This window comes from Nannospalax galili, unplaced genomic scaffold (assembly GCF_000622305.1).
Source record: "Nannospalax galili isolate Female #2095 unplaced genomic scaffold, S.galili_v1.0 scaffold952, whole genome shotgun sequence".
Classification (NCBI taxonomy): Eukaryota; Metazoa; Chordata; class Mammalia; order Rodentia; family Spalacidae; genus Nannospalax; species Nannospalax galili.
The window spans coordinates 27,100-43,142 of record NW_008331504.1 but is presented as its reverse complement, the minus strand read 5'-3'; the positions used below and the strand labels follow the sequence as shown (position 1 = coordinate 43,142).

Genomic DNA, 16,043 nt, shown 5'->3' with positions numbered 1-16,043 from the left:
TCAGGTAACTGGCATTGGGACCTGTGTTGGCCAGGTCCCACTGACCTATACTAGCCTCTGCAACACCATCCTCCCCCTTAATGTCACAGGGAGGGGGCAGTTCCTCCTGCCTTACAATGACACCTGGTGGGCCTGCACCACAGGACTAACAGCCTGTATAAATTGGGAAGTCCTGCAGAGAACATCTGGTTTCTGTGTTATTATCAGACTCCTGCCTAGAATCACCTACCACACTCATGAAGATTTCTTAACCCTCTATACTAGTCTAAAAGGCCCAAGAACTACCAGCCTCACTAGACTTAGAAGGGAGCCAATAACCGCAGTAACTTTAAGTCTCCTCATTGGGACAGGGATTGCTGCTGGGATAGGGACAGGAGCCACAGCCTTGGCAAGACAAGATTAGCATTATTCCCAGCTCAGAGCCAGATTAGATTCAGATCTCTGACCAGTCGAGGCATCAATTACTCACCTACAAGACTCCCTGAGCTCTGGCTGAACTAGCCCTGCAAAATCATAGGCGATTAGACCTCCTGTTCTTATAGCAGGGTGGTCTATGTGCCGCCCTAAGAGAAGAATGCTGTCTTTATAGGGACCACTCAGGATTAATAAAGGATAACATGGCCAAAATAAGAGGAGGGTTGGAACAGAGGAGACTAGAACAAGAGGCCAGACAGGGATGGTTTGAGTCCTGGTTCAACCAATCTCCCTGGTTGACAACCCTCATCTCCACCCTCTTAGGTCCCCTTATAGTTTTATTTTTAATACTCACCTTCGGGCCATGCATCCTCAATAGATTAGTACAGTTGGTATGAAGATTTGTTAAAGGTTGCAAAAAGGTTACAGGAACTTTTACAGGTCTTGCCCATAAGCAGAGAACCCAGAGAGGGGGCATGGCCACTTTTCATAATAAAAGATATGCCAAAAACAGAAAAAGCCAAAAAGACTGAGGAAGTAATTGCCTGTTCGACTGTAAAACTTGAGAAAGAAAAAAATGGGACATTTTAACTTGGGTAGAGTCCCAGGGCTCAGAGAAAAAGACAGATAATAGTAAAGAGGAAGATGATCTGAAAATAAAAGTAGATAAACTGACCCTCAGATTAAACCTTTGATACAAAAAGGTTAAAAAAAAAGCTAATAGTACTGTAGCTAGGAAATACTCCACACTGGAACTGTTATAACTAGAAAAAACTTTCAAGCAAGGAATCAAAGAGCCCCTTGTCACATGGCTCATGAGAGTGTGGGACATGGGAGCAAATAACGTCAAAGTCCTTCATACGTTTCCGAGCTGAGTTATATAACCACCCATCCATCCTTGTGTTATAGGTTGTTCAACCTAGGCCAAGGCAAGGGTGAGCAGTCATTAACGGGATGGCTGGTCCAAGGCATTAAAAATACACGATTGTCACCAAGGGATATTAACGTGATTTGGAGGGGCTGGAGGACTGTAAAAGAGGGACAGGCATTACTGAGAGAACTAGGTGTGAGAAAAGCAATATATGTTGCCCAGTTTGCTGGGCCAGATAAGACTGTGTTCACCAGAGATATAAAGGAAAGCTTAATTCATCTGGGACCTCAAGAAGGGTATAGAGCTTTAATGGTTTTACTAAGGCCTTTAATGGGACAGGATCTTTCTAAAGTGAGGGAGGCTTTGGCCCATCTAAGTAACTCAAACCAGCATGTAAAACGTGTCTGTAGAATAATAGAGCAACCTACAAGAGATATAAAAAGGACCAGACAGAGAAAATGGTCTGTTTGAGTTACTCAAAGACAAATGTGGTAAGATTTATGTCAAGCCCAAGTTCCTAAATTGATAGAAATCCAAATTTGGTACTAAGGAGTTTCTGGAAGGCTTTAAAAGTTTACAAAAGGCATTCAGAGGATAAAATCTGTCCCAGGTGTAGTTAATGATCCCCAAAGATTAAATAAGGTGCATTTCTATCCTGAGAAAGGCTCTGCTAGGGGTGGAGGCAGTTTTTACCACCAGGGCCTCCCCTAGCAGCCAGGTATGGTCAAAGGAGAGGCAACAGATGGCTATAGCCAGGAGGCAGACCCAAGGGCCTGCCTGACTCAGGGAACCAACACGTGCAATGGGGACAAGAGGGGCCCTCTGCCTCCTTAGCCTGGTACAGGGTCAGGCAATTGGAGCCAGCAACTGTAAATGTATCAAGGATAAGAGGATACAAAGAGACTCCATGTAAAATCCCCCAAATGCAGAATGACTCCAAGGGAATCACTAAAGATAGTAAAGAACGAACCAAATTAATGTCTGTTACCTATGCTATGGTATCTAACAAAGATCTATGGAGAAAGCAATTAATACAAATGGACAAAACCTTTCCATGCTGTGTTAGACCTTGTCTATGATTGATTTAATATACGACATAACCTTTGAGTGTTTTACAGATGTGAAACCCTTTTGAAAGATACCTGAAGAAACAAAGGCCAGCTATAGCTATAAGATTCTTGGGAGTTTTATGGTTGGGTAAGATACAAACAGAGGCTCCCAAAACTATACCAAGGATGGGTTGCCCCCCTATGAGTTATTGGTCAGAGAGATCCTAGAGGTCCTCAAATTAACCAAGGCTATTGCCACTAATATCAGTTGTACACTTTAAAGTTTGGTAAGTCCATGTTGCTGAAGACATTGCATGATGTGAGTGGGGAGAAGGAGAGATGGAGTGAAGACTAAGCTAAAAACTCCATGCCACTGGATGGATGGCTTTTGTAGTGCCAGAAGGCGCTATGCAGATGGTTGGGGATGATAAGATACCCTATGATTCTATTTAACAATGGACCCTGTGTGCTGCACACTATGGACATGCCAAGCAATGCCTGCTAATGCAATAATGGCTTGACTAACATACATACAACTGACAAATTTCTATTTAGATAAGGCCTGCTCCTAGGGGTGGAACACATATCTGGTGCTGTAGACCAGGCCAACCCCCTGTGTCAGGGAAGGCTACAGGCCCCAGCAGGGAAGCTGTTACAAGTATACTATTTAATGAATATGGTACACCTATGGCCATGTCTTGAGGAAGAATCATGGGGAGGCCAGAGAGGTCAATATTGCCATGATACAAGAGTGCTTGGGGACCTTTGCAGAAGAAGTGGTGGAAAGTTTGTAAGAGCTGGAGGAAGGGGTGGAGTGTAGCCTGAAAGCTCCTCCAAAAAGCTGGCGCTGATACAGGGTATGAGCAAACAAGACGGGCAGGAGACAGATGGTGCGTGCATTTCAAATATGGAAAAGGAAAAGCCTATAAGAATCCATGTTTTTGTTAAGTCACCCCCTCCCAAATGTCATATAAACTATGCAAAATACAAATAGGATGCCTTGTGTCGGTTTGTTATGCCTTATATCTGCATCAGGGCCAGGAGACCCTAGAGTCCTCAGAGGGTGTGTGTGGGTTCCCCAGAGAGAAAAAAGGGAAAAATTTAGTGAAACACCTTGGCAAAAGCCTCCCATTGAAATACCACAAAGGTCCATTTCAAACAATCTGCTTAACTTGAGCTGCAATCCATGTCCACTTGGCTAGCAGGTCTGCCAGAGGCCACAGCAACTTGGCCAGCCCTGACATTCTCATTAAACTTGTCAGCAGTGACAAAGTCAACAGGGAAGGGGACCTCCCCATTCTTCTCAGCTGCAGACATGAAGTTGTTGATGATCTTGGCTCCTTCGTCATACAGAGAAATGCCAATCTCTCTGTTGTTGAGCACCTTAAGGAAGGTAAAAGCCATTCTGCCACCAATGATCATCTCACTGACTTCATGCAGCATATTACTGATCAGCTAGATCTTGTCTGCAATGTTAGCCTCACCCAAGATGACCAGAAAGTTACTCTGAGCTCCCTCAGACTTTGGTAAAATAGTTCAGCTCTTTCTCCATCAGATTGACACTCACCATGGAGCTTTGGGCTCAGTGCACAGTGCCAAGACCATTATTGGCATGAATATCTGTAGTTTGGATGGTAAAGCTCCGAAAGTGTCTATTTTGGATGTCCCAGCTTTAACCTTGTTCCCAGAAACACCTTTATCCTTCCCTTCTTCCTTTATATCAAAATAGAGGTTGTCCAACAAAACAACAGCCCCAACCACCAATGGGCACAGGCTTCCTCCACTTCTGGGCCCACATAACCCTTCAAGAAAAGAATATTCTTGCTGAGCAGAGATTTGCGTTATGATTGGCTCCAAAGGGTGATTTCCAGGCACCATCAGGCTGGCCCAGGTGACTCATAAGCACAACTGACTTGGTTCCATTTTCCAAGCAGAAGTTGATGCTTGGGACAACAGCCTTGATCCTTAGGTTATTTGTTATCTTGTTTTTCATAGGAACATTGAAGTTTTCTCTCAAAGCAACCTGCTTCCCCTTAATGTCCAGCTTATCCAGAGTCAGCTTGTTAGAAAGCAGTACTTTGAGGGACTGGAGACTGGAGAGTTGGCTCAGTGGTTCTTGCAGAGAACCAGGTTTGGTTCCCAGAACCCATGTGATAGCTAACAACTATCTGTAACTCCAGTTTACGGGGGAATCGGATGCCCTCTTCTGGCCTCTGTGGGCATTGTATGCACAGGCGCACTTACATACATGCAGGCAGAACACTTATACACATATAAAAAAATTACATACATGCAGGCAGAACACTTAAACACATATATCACTTTTATCTTTTTTTCTCACATTTACTTCAACTGTCTAGTGGATCCTCTTGGATTGTTGGTCTATAATTACAATTAGGCCCTAAAATAACTGGATATTGAGACAGAAGTATGGCTTACTGACTAAACTTCATCTTAGCATGATTTGCCTGTGTCATCTACCATCACACACTCGTATGTCTCTTGGGATGGCAAAATTCCATGATGAGGGTCACTGAGTCTCCTGCCTACATCATAAACAGACTTTTTGAATTCTGAAAAAATTCTTCAAGGACAGAAGTTGGAGGAAGTTTTATTTATGTGTATGTATTTCTGTGTGAGTACATGCCTCTTGTGTCTGCCCTTGGAGGTCAGAAGAGGGCACCAGGTCCCTGGAGCTGGAGTTATAAGCACTTGTGAGCCTCCATGTGGTGCTGGGATTCAAACTCTGGAAGGTAGCAGGTTCTCTTAACTACTGAGCCATCTCTCTCTATGAAGAAAGCTCTATGAAGGAAGTTCCTTTTAAATTTAATAAGTATATCATCTGCTCCAAATTATAAAACCATACTACCAAATAAATTATAAATTTATATTTTACATATAAAATGAAGCAGTTTATACCTAACCTTTGAATAAATGACCTCAGGCCAGGCCTGGTGGCAGAGACAGGCAGCCTGATCTACATAGTGAGACTCTGTCTCAAAAGCAAAACAAATGAATAAAATGGAAAAAACCACCTGGCTTTTCATACTCAGTGGGGCCTCAAATTGGTCAGAACAACGATGGAGAGGAAGTATAGGGAGGAAGGGAAGAAACGGCTGTGGGGCACACTCAGTCTTGGCCACAAAGGCAAACACTGGTTATTCTGACTAAGCACGAGCAAAGCTGATGGATCGGTGAAAGGTCTTTAAACATTTAACAATTACATGTGTGGGGGCACGTGTGTGCCATGGCACACACGTCAAGGTTGGAGGACAACTTGTGAGAGTCAGTTCTCTTCTTCCACCTGTGGGTCCTGGAGATTAAACCCAAGTTGTCAGGCTTGGTGGCAAGTGCCTCCACCTGCTGAGCCACCTTGCTGGCCCTAAATGCCATCGCATTCTTTTTTTTAAGTATGACTACTTAGGGGTGGTTTTTTTTTGTTGTTGTTGTTGTTGTTTTGCACTTTTTCTGTTTATTTTGGCACTGGAGAGTGAAGCCAGGGCCTGTTCATATTAGGAAATCACTTCAACATTGAGTCACACCCCCAGTCTCTGGATATTTTCAAGTAGTTAACAAAATGCCCACTTCCCTTAACGTGTTTGAAATGATATATACTATTTTTCTGACTGTATTTCTTCAATGAACAAATATACATATATACAAATCTACAGGATTAGTTCTTAGAAATGGAATTCCCAAGTCAAAGGGAGAACAGTAACTTTAACAGACATTGACACACCACCCACCGCTTTTTACTCCTGGAAGCCTGATGGCAAAGGATCGGTCACATATACACAGAATTTGCCTGACAATCTGAAGGGGAGGAAGTGGGTCCCTCTGCTTCCTGGGTCTCTGTATCAGAGGAAGACTACTGGCTGCCAGCTGTGGTGCCTGGGATCTACTTTTACTTGCCTATGCTATTTGATTTTCTTTTAAAATAGGAGATTTAGAAAAAATAACAATCATTCTATACTTCCTTTCTAAAGAGACCACAGAAATATGCTTCCCCAAATCTTCTGAGCAGGCCAGCATTCAGCCAGATGTCCATCCCTGTGAATCAGCACAAATGGGCTGAGAACCGCATAGCCAAGGGTCATAAATTCTTGAAGATGCATAGTTAAAGAGTCATTCTTCAAAGAGAAAGTTAAATATAAAGAAATGGCACAATCTGCCCAGTAAAAGAAAAGGAAACACAGCATCAGGAGGAGAACGCTGTGAGCAGCTCTCAGCTCAGGGGGAGTTGTGTAGAGAAACTTGGAGTTCTGAAGGTAGAGGACACGCTGGTGGTGTTTCTGGAGAAGAAGTATCAAGTAGCCACTGGTCCCGCCCATGACGCTCAGAAGCATAGCATCTCTTAGGACCATAAGGGTGAGAAAAATGCTGTTTATTTTCTGACTATCTCGTTTAAAATAACAATACTTGTCACTCTTGCTGAGTTGTGATGGGTTCATACTTCTGTTTCTGATGGAATGGAGGAGGTTCATGCTGATCAAGGGATTGAGAATCCAAAAGAACAGCAGTGAGAGAAGCACATGCTGTGTAGACCGTAGCCTGAGCCTCCCCAGCACGCAAGCTCTGGGACTGATGGTGATGGCCTGGACCACCGTGAGGAGACTGCTGGTGCAGATGGAGAGGCCCCGGGCCACCCTCTCCAGGTAAACAACAATGTGATAGCCTAGTCACCTAGGAGGTGCACCAGCCCCAAAGCTGCTACTGTTGTTGGCATTCCCTTTGAAAAAGCATTATGATATTTGTAAAAGCCACATGGATGAGGATAAAGGAGATAGATTTCTTGCTATTTCCTACAGTGGAAGCACACATATAATTCACAAATACAGAAATATTCCCTACCGTGCCAAATCCAGTTAGAAGAAGGAACATTGTTATTTCGATAGCATTCAAAACCATTTCTGATTTCATGGGCAGAAAACTTGGGATCTTTCAAGTAGAGTTTGAAGAAAGCATCAGCCGGGATCTGTATCTGTGAAATATGCCTCCTGTCATAGTGTGTTTCTGGTATTTAAAGCACAGCCCTGGCGCCTGCCGTGGAATGGATTTCTGTGTAAAGAATTCTGCTCTGTCCTGGCAGTCTTTGTGTATCATCTGTGGAAGATAAAAACACCTGAAATTGCAATCTTTTCACCTTCCCTCCACAATCATTCTCCAGCCCTGAGCTCCTGAAGCCTGACAGAGGCGTCCCACACAGAGATAAGTGCTCTGCAGCCCCTTCCTCCCCATACCTTAGAAAGCTGGAAGTTTCTGTGTCAATCACCATCTGTTGTGTATGGAAACTTCTCTGGTGAGAACTGAAAGATGCATTAATCTCAGCAGTGGGTGAGGGCCTGATTCAGCACAGTTCATTCTGATCATCCCTCTTGGGACTGGGAGTCCATATTATTATGAGGGTACCACAGCTTTATCTCATAGGAGGGGACCACAGGGGGCCATAGCTCCGGCTCACAGGAGGGGACCACAGCTTCAGCTCACAGGAGGGGAATCACAGCTCCAGCTCACAGGAGAGGAGCAGGACTCTAGCCCATATGAGGGGAACCACAGCTCCAGCTCACAGGAGAGGACCACGACTCCAACTTTTAGGAGAGGACCACAGCTCCAGCTCATATGAGGGGTGCACAGCTCCACTGAATCTTATTTTTCAGTTGAGGTCCTCAAGCTTTTCTCTTCTAGTTCTTCAAGGATGTGGAATGTTTCATGAACTATGGTCACAGGATGTCGAAGAACACAGCTCGTAGTCCTCTGACTGTCTTGTACTTGATGTCTTTCCTCCGCCTACCTTTCTTGCCCCTCCCTTCCCCAGCCTGTAGCAATCACAATTCTGCATTCCGATTGTCATTTTCACACTTTTAAAAAGGCCTGGATCGGATTTGTTCTCTCCCAGTCCCACTTGTCACCTAGTACTTACATCAAGATACACAATGTATTTCTTGTTGCTGTACCAAATACCTGACAAGACACGCTTTAAAGGAGGAAGGGTTCATTTTGGCTCAGAGCTTGAAGTTACAGCACCTCTTGGCAGGGAAGACAAGATGGCAGGATCCTGAGGCAGCTGGTCACAAGGAATCTGAGGTCAGGAAGCAGAGAGAAGAACGCTGTGCTCAGCTAGCTTTCCTCTCCACACATCTGGGCGGTGGCCCATGGGATGGAACCACCCTCATTCAGCGAGGGTGTTCCCGCCTCAGTTAAAGCTCTCTGGCAACACTGAACAGTGGAGAGGTTTATCTCCTAGATGAGTCAAACCTCGTCAGGCTGACAATGACTGAACCCGTTATACGGGCTGCATTGCCTTCACTGCAAAATGGGGAGATTAAAGTCCGCACCGCCACATCAAACACAGCATGATGTGATCTGAAATTCACAGCAAATCACAGGGCATATCAGTGAGAAAAAGTCTTTAATTAATCCATTTTTAGTTAAGAGTTGACTAAAAATTTAATCAGAGATCTAGACTGCCAACAATGAACACCCAGAATATTCCTCAGTGCTCGCTGTCATTATCAAATATTTTCAAATTTTCTGATTTTGGTCTAGGCGTCTCATCTTTTTAGATGAATTATGTGAATAGTATCAGGGTAGGAAGGGATTGATTACTCTTTTAAATAGCTTTTGAATCATTATTGAAAACAATTTAAAAGGCCGTGTTTTACATTTGGATGACATAACAACTCAAGCAGGTAACTGCGTTCCTCTCAACTGTTTTTCTCAATTAAAAATGACACCACTGCTTCATAAAACTATGACAAATGTACAATGTGTTACATCAGATTACATTAATCATAACCTCATCAAAATAAAGAGCAACCATACTTTAAAATGTTTTCCCCATCTAACTAGCACACAATGACATTGACTCAGATGTGTGGTACAGTAAATATTAGATTAGAAGAGCCTTTAAAGATGAGTGCACAAAAAACCTTTAGGATAAACACACATGCGCTCACACACACACACACACACACACACACACACAGAGAGAGAGAGAGAGAGAGAGAGAGAGAGAGAGAGAGAGAGGAGATATTGATCGAGGAACTAATGCAATGAGTAAAGAAAGACAAAGTTGGTCTATGTGTAGGAGAGATGCACAGATAGCATGAGGAAACACTGAAATCGAACGATGGTGATGACTGTGGTACAGGTGAAAAGACATGTTTTTCCCTTTAAACTGTAAAACCCTGTATCATTCTGATTCCCCAAAGAAAGGACAGAGGTAACACTGGCAGAGACCTTCCCAGAGCCCTGTGAAGGCACAGGGTCCCAAACTGGAAACCCAGGCGTTCAGCTTTCCCCAGAGGCTCGTCCCCTGCACATTTCTGGCCTGCAGTACATACCGTTAGAAATAAGGCTGATCAAGGTCCTAGGTCTCACAGTCAAAGAAAAGCAAAGTTTTTGCTGCTGAGGGAAATTTTACAACATAGGGGAGAAAACCAAAGCCTCAGGTTTGCTCACCACAGCAGCCGTGGCGGAGAAGCTCTGGATTTGTCCTTGGCAACGGGAACTTTCCAGGATTGTATTTGAAGCATCTGGATTTGTATAGATCTTGTGGAGACTGTCGCCAGACTTCAGCTTTTCATAGTAGTCACTGTGTGAGGGAGAAGTAAGCCCTCTGTGGAGTCTCAGTCCCTGAGGTACAACTCTCTCTCTCCCCCCACAATGACTACATTTGTTTGCTCTAGAAGTTATTTCAGACTTAATTAGAGTTTAATTACTTTAACAGGGGACATGCAGGGAGAAAGTGAACAACAGCCAGGTTGTGTGTCTGGAATTCTCTGTGTCTCATGCCCTCCCTTCACCTGCACAAAGTTCTGAAGCTGTGAATTATAAGCAACGTACCATTCTTTTCCAGCCCTGGAGATCCCACTTTCTTTTTTTTTATTATTTATTTTTATTTTATGTGTATGAGTATTTTGCCTGCATGTGTGTAAGTGCACCCGTGTCACGCAATGCCAGTGGAGGACAGAAGAGGGTGTTGGATCTCCTGAATGGTTGTTAGCCACCATGTGGGTACTAGGATTTGAACCTGGGCCTTCTGCAAGAACAGCTCTTAACAGCTGAGCCATCTCTCCAGTCCCGAGATCCCACTTTCTAAGAAAGTCACACACTGGGACAGGACAAGGTTAACTTGGCTGTCACCTTTGATAGTTCAAGGCTTTCTATAAGTGATTATTTTATTCTCTATTAATAGCAAACTCCTGAGGAACTCCCCTTAAAAGACTAATCCTATCTTATAACAACTGTCAATAGATATGAGGTTATTGATTGATTAATAATTGATGAGGGCAGTGAATTTACTCAGGTAGGCAAATTACCAGGGGAGTTTAGGATAAACTGTATTTCACAAAATGATGTGGTCAAATCTTCTCATTTGAAACTAAGTTATATCTTTTCTAAATGTTTCTGTAGCATCTTAGGACGTTCCCAGTAAAAGACTGCCCATGCTTCGAGCAGAGGTCAATACTGTCATCACCTTGGTTAAGAATAAGGAAGGCTCTGCTCATGATGTAGACCCCATCGAGCTGGTGGTCTTGAGCCTGCCCTGTGTTGCAAGATGGGGGTCCACTACTGCATCATGAAGGCAAAGGCCAGGCTGGGGAGGCTGGTCCACAGGAAGATGTGCATCACCAGTGGCTTCACACAGGTAACTTGGAGGACCAAGGCACTGTGCCTAAGCTGGTGGAAACTGTCAGGACCAATTACAATGACAGATGATAAGCTCTACCATCACTGGGGAGGCAACATCTTGGTCCAAGAATCTGACTCACATTACCAAGCTGGGAAAGGCAAAGGCCAAAGAACTTGCCCCCAAATTTGGTTAAATACACAGGTGAGTTTTCTGTACATAAATATGATAAAAATTCTTCTTTCAAAAAAATGACTTCCCCCCCTCCCTCCCCCCTCCCTCCCCCTTCCCTCACTCACTCCCTCCCTCCCTCCTCACTCACACACTCACTCCTCACTGATTTTTTTTGTCTTTTTACTTTTTTTATGGTGCTAGGAACTGAACCCAGGGCCTTATACTTGCTAGGCAAGTGTTCTAACACTGAGCTAAATTCCCAACCTGACTTTTTATCTTTTGATTTACATTAATTCTGAGTTAGTGTTCCTTAATAGGAAATGCGAAGGGATTTCTCTCCTTTACTTATGGAGAGAGGTTGTGGGTTGGCAAGATATTTTATTTTGAATTTTATTTCTCAAACACACACAGACAATAGTTAAATCAAGAAACAAACCTGGAGAATCTACACAAGGGACTGAGTTTCTAACTGCCAACCTGTTTCCTGTGTCTGTCTGGGTCAGTCTACCCATCTTTTTACCTGGAGTCATGGGTCACTCAGTCTCTGTATGACCCACTCCTCCACACCTCTCAGAGGCCCTGTAGTCTCTGTCTCTCTTAGTGTGTGCATTGTTCACTCTGCTATTGGCGCAATTACCAAATGGTTGAGACTCTGTGGTTTAGATGTGCAGGATTCACGCCTGCATTGCATGGTTGGGAGTATCACTTGGCCTGACCTCTGGCTATTTTATATCTTATGTGACATGACAAAGAATCCAGGCCTTCTTCAAGGCTGCTGTGAAGGGAAAGGTATGTTGACAGTCAATTAAGGTTTGTAAGCCTGGTGCCATACATCTTCAATACCAGTTACTCAAGAACCTGAAGCAGGAACATTGCCAGGCCTCAGCAGCTGAGCTTACAGAGTTCAAGGCCAGCCTAGGCAAACTTTGAGTGAAACTCTACCTCAAAATAAAAGGTAAAAAGAGGGCTATGGATATAATTCCATGATAGAGTGCTTTCTAGCATGTGCGAAGCTCTAAGTTCAATTCACAGCACCAAGAGAAAAGAAAGGGAAAGGGAAGAGGAAGTGGAGGGGGGAGAAGGGGAAGTGGAGGAGGGGAAGAGGAAGTGGTGGGGGGAGAAGGGGAAGAGGAGGAGGGGAAGAGGAAGTGGTGGGGAGAGAAGGGGAAGTGGAGGAGGGGAAGAGGAAGTGGTGGGGGGAGAAGGGGAAGTGGAGGAGGGGAAGGGGAAAGGGAAAGGACAGGAAGAAAACGTTTGCTATACCTGCCGAGGGTGTGAGGGTAAAGGAAGAGCAGGAGACAGTGGCTCTGGTAGACGACCACATCTTTGTTCTCTGAGGTGGAGCTGTATGACTGGGCATTTTTAGTTGAGCTCCAGAGCAGATCTGGGTGGTTTATTTGTGTAGCTGATCTTTCTGTTTTGCAATGACTTTTTTCCAGATTTTTTTCTTTTTTTTTACTAAATTTATGCTGGTTCTTTAATTTTAAAAAAACAAAAACTACATTTTCTTCCTGGGGCCAGCAACTATCCTTTGTAAGTCTGGTGGTGCTCACTGAGCCTTGACTTCCCCAGCCTCATGCACCCTCCCAGCTCCCCCACCCCATCCCTCCTCCTAGTAGGGGGACTGGCCCATTTCCTGTCTTGGCACCCCAGACATCTGGACCAACCTCTTGGCCCAAAGGCTCCACTGCTTCCAGATCCTTTGCATCCAGACAAACCCAATTCTTCCCTTTAGTCCCCAGGACCCCTCAGGGCATCTTCCATCCCCACCTCCCTTTGCATCTCTGGGCTGCCCAGCCCCACAACTTCCTGGAACCAGCAGCTTTCCCCGGTAAGTTTGGCTGTGCCCACTGTGCCTTGACTCCTCCAGCCTCATTCACCCTCCTAGCTTCCCCACCCCATCTCTCCTCCTAGCCTGGATACTGGCCCATTTCTTGTCTTGGCACACCAGACCCCTGGACTGACCTTTTAGCCCAGAATCCCCACTGCTTCCTGATCCTTTGCATCCAGACCAACACAATTCCTCCTTGTAGTCCCTAGGAGCCCTCTGGGCCTCTTCTTTCCCCCAACTCCCTTTACATCCCTGGGCAGCACAGCCACTAGCTTCCTGGGGCCAGGAAGGGATCCAGACATTAGGAGAAAGCCTGAGCGCATATGCTCCTCATCTGACTTGGGCCTCTGTGGGAACTCCTGAGCAGCAAGAAGAAAGCAATTTGGCCACTCCAGTATCAAGTCAAAAGAGAGAATCTGAAACCTAGACCAACCAGCTTTTCATGCTCAATAAGTAAACCACAAAGGCACATAAAGTTTAAAAAAGAAGCAGACCTAAACTCAACAAAGGAAGGCTTGAGTCTCACACAAGAATCAGAAACTACAAGAGAAAAAATAATAACATGTAAAATCAAAATAATATATCCCTACCAAGTACCATTAGTCCTCTGGAGGAGTATAATGAGAACCCCATAGAGATAACACAGGACATGGAATTCAAAAGAACTTTTATAAACATGGTAAAAGAATTCAGTGTATCTAAAGAACACACAAATAAATCAAAGAATTGAAAGAAGATAAGGATAAACTTCTGAATGAATTCAGAAAAAGAGTTAAAAATATTGAAGAATACTCAGGCTGAAATGAAGAAGGAAGTGAAACACTCAGTAAGCTAATTAGAAATGAGAAGAGAAAGCCTCACCAATAGGATAAATGAGATTGAAAACAGAATATTAACACTGGAAGATAAAGTGGATGAATTAGACCACTCAAGCAAAGATTATGAAAAATTTTAAAAACACAAGAATGGAATATGCAGGAATTGTGTGACACCATAAAAAAGACCAAACTTGCATATCATAGACATACAGGACGGAGACCAATCTCAGGATAATGGTATAGACCAGATCTTCAACAGGATTGTAGAAGAAAATTTCCCCAAATTAAAGAAAGACATGCCCATACAAATACAAGATGCATATAGAACACCAAATAGACAGGACCAGAAAAGAAACTCTCCAGGGTACATCATAGTAAAAACACTAAATGTACAGAACAAAGAGAGAATACTGAAAGCTGCAAAAGAAAAACAACAGGTCACATATAATGGAAAACCCACCAGAATTACAGCTGACTTTTCAGTGCAAACTCTGAAAGCCAGAAAAGTCTGGACCAAAGTATTCCTAGTTCTAAATGAGCACAGATGCCAACCCAGATACTTTACCCAGCCAAAATGTCTACTATAGTTGGAGGGTAAAGAAAAATCTTCCATGACATAAATAAGCTGAAGGAATTCATGTCTACAAAACCAGCCCTTCAGAGAGTTCTTGAAGCAATACAAAGAGCTGAAGAAAGGAACGACTATACCCAAGGGGTTACAAAAATAAATTTAATGAAGGTATAATTATGGAAATGCACAGCTACACCAAGAATGTGAACAGAAATAAAAATGACAGGAATCAATGCACATCATTCATTAATAACTTTAAATAATGGACTGAACTCCCCAGTCAAAAGACATAAGTTATTTGAATGTGTTAAAAAAACAAAACCCATCTTTTTGTTGTTTGCAAGAAACTCATCTCACTTTCAAGGAGAGGCACTACCCTAAGGTGAAAGGATGGAAAAAAATATCCTAAACGAATGGTACTAAGAAAAAAGCAGGCATTGCAATTCTAATATCTGACAAAATAGACTTTAAACTAGAACTAATCAGAAGAGATAAAGAGGGTCACTTCATTGTGATCAAAGGAACAATTGACCAAGAAGATATTACAATCATGAACATATATTCACCAAACTCTGGTGCACCCAACTTCACAAAAACAGTACTACAGGACTTTAAGACCCAGACTAATCCCAACTCATTGATAGTATAGGGGACTTCAGTACTCCATTGTCTCCGTTAGATAGGTCAACAGGACAGAGAATTAACAGAGAGACGTCTGAATTAAGCAATACCATACATCAAATGGGCCTAACATACATCTACCAAATATTTCACCCAACCACCAAAGAATATACTTTCTATTCAGTGCCCCATGGAATTTTCTCCAAAATTGACCATTTAATGGGACACAAAACAAACCTCAACAAATACAAAAAAGTTGAAATAATTTCATGCATTCTATTAGACCACAATGCAATAAAGCTTAAAATCAACACCAGAAGAAACCCTAGTAACCACATGAACCCATGGAGATTAAACAACACACTCCTGAATGGTGAATGGGTCAAAATAGAAATTAAGAAAGAAATAAAAATATTCCTGGAACTAAATGAAAAGGACAATACAACACAACGAAACCTCTGGGACACGTCGAAAGTAGTCCTTAGAGGGAAATTTATAGCCCTAAGTGCCTCCATTAAAAAATCAGAAGGAATACAAATAAATGACTTAACATTGCAACTCAAGACACTTGAAAAGCAACCACAAATGAAACCAAAACCCAGCAGACAAGAAGAAATAACAAAAATCAGAGCAGAAATTAATGAAATAGAAACAAAGAATCAATGAATCTATGAACTGGTTCTTTGAAAAGATAACCCAGCTAATCAAAAGAAAGAAAGCAAATCCAAATCAACAAAATCAGAGATGAAAGAGGAAACATCACAACACACACTGAAAAGATACAGAATATTATAATGGAATACTTTAAAAACATATACGCTAGTAAATTTGAAAACCTAAAAGAAATGGACAGGTATCTGAACACATGGGAACCACCAAAACTAAACCAAGAAGAGATCAACAGCTTAAACAGACCCATAATACATAAGGAAATTGAAACAGTAATACAGAACCTCCCGACTAAAAAAAAGCCCAGGACAGATGGATTTACAGAGAATTCTATCAGACATTTAAAGAAGATCTGCATCCAATACTACTTAATTTATTAAAAAAGATAGAAAT

General features: G+C 42.9%; 2 pseudogenes; both read right to left on the bottom strand.

The window, feature by feature from the left end:
* Window positions 1–5,727, bottom strand: part of LOC103728683 — a 31,298-nt pseudogene extending 25,571 nt beyond the window's left edge.
* Window positions 5,728–6,301: 574 nt separating this feature from the next.
* Window positions 6,302–7,266, bottom strand: LOC103728682 (annotated as a pseudogene).
* Window positions 7,267–16,043: the final 8,777 nt, after the last annotated feature.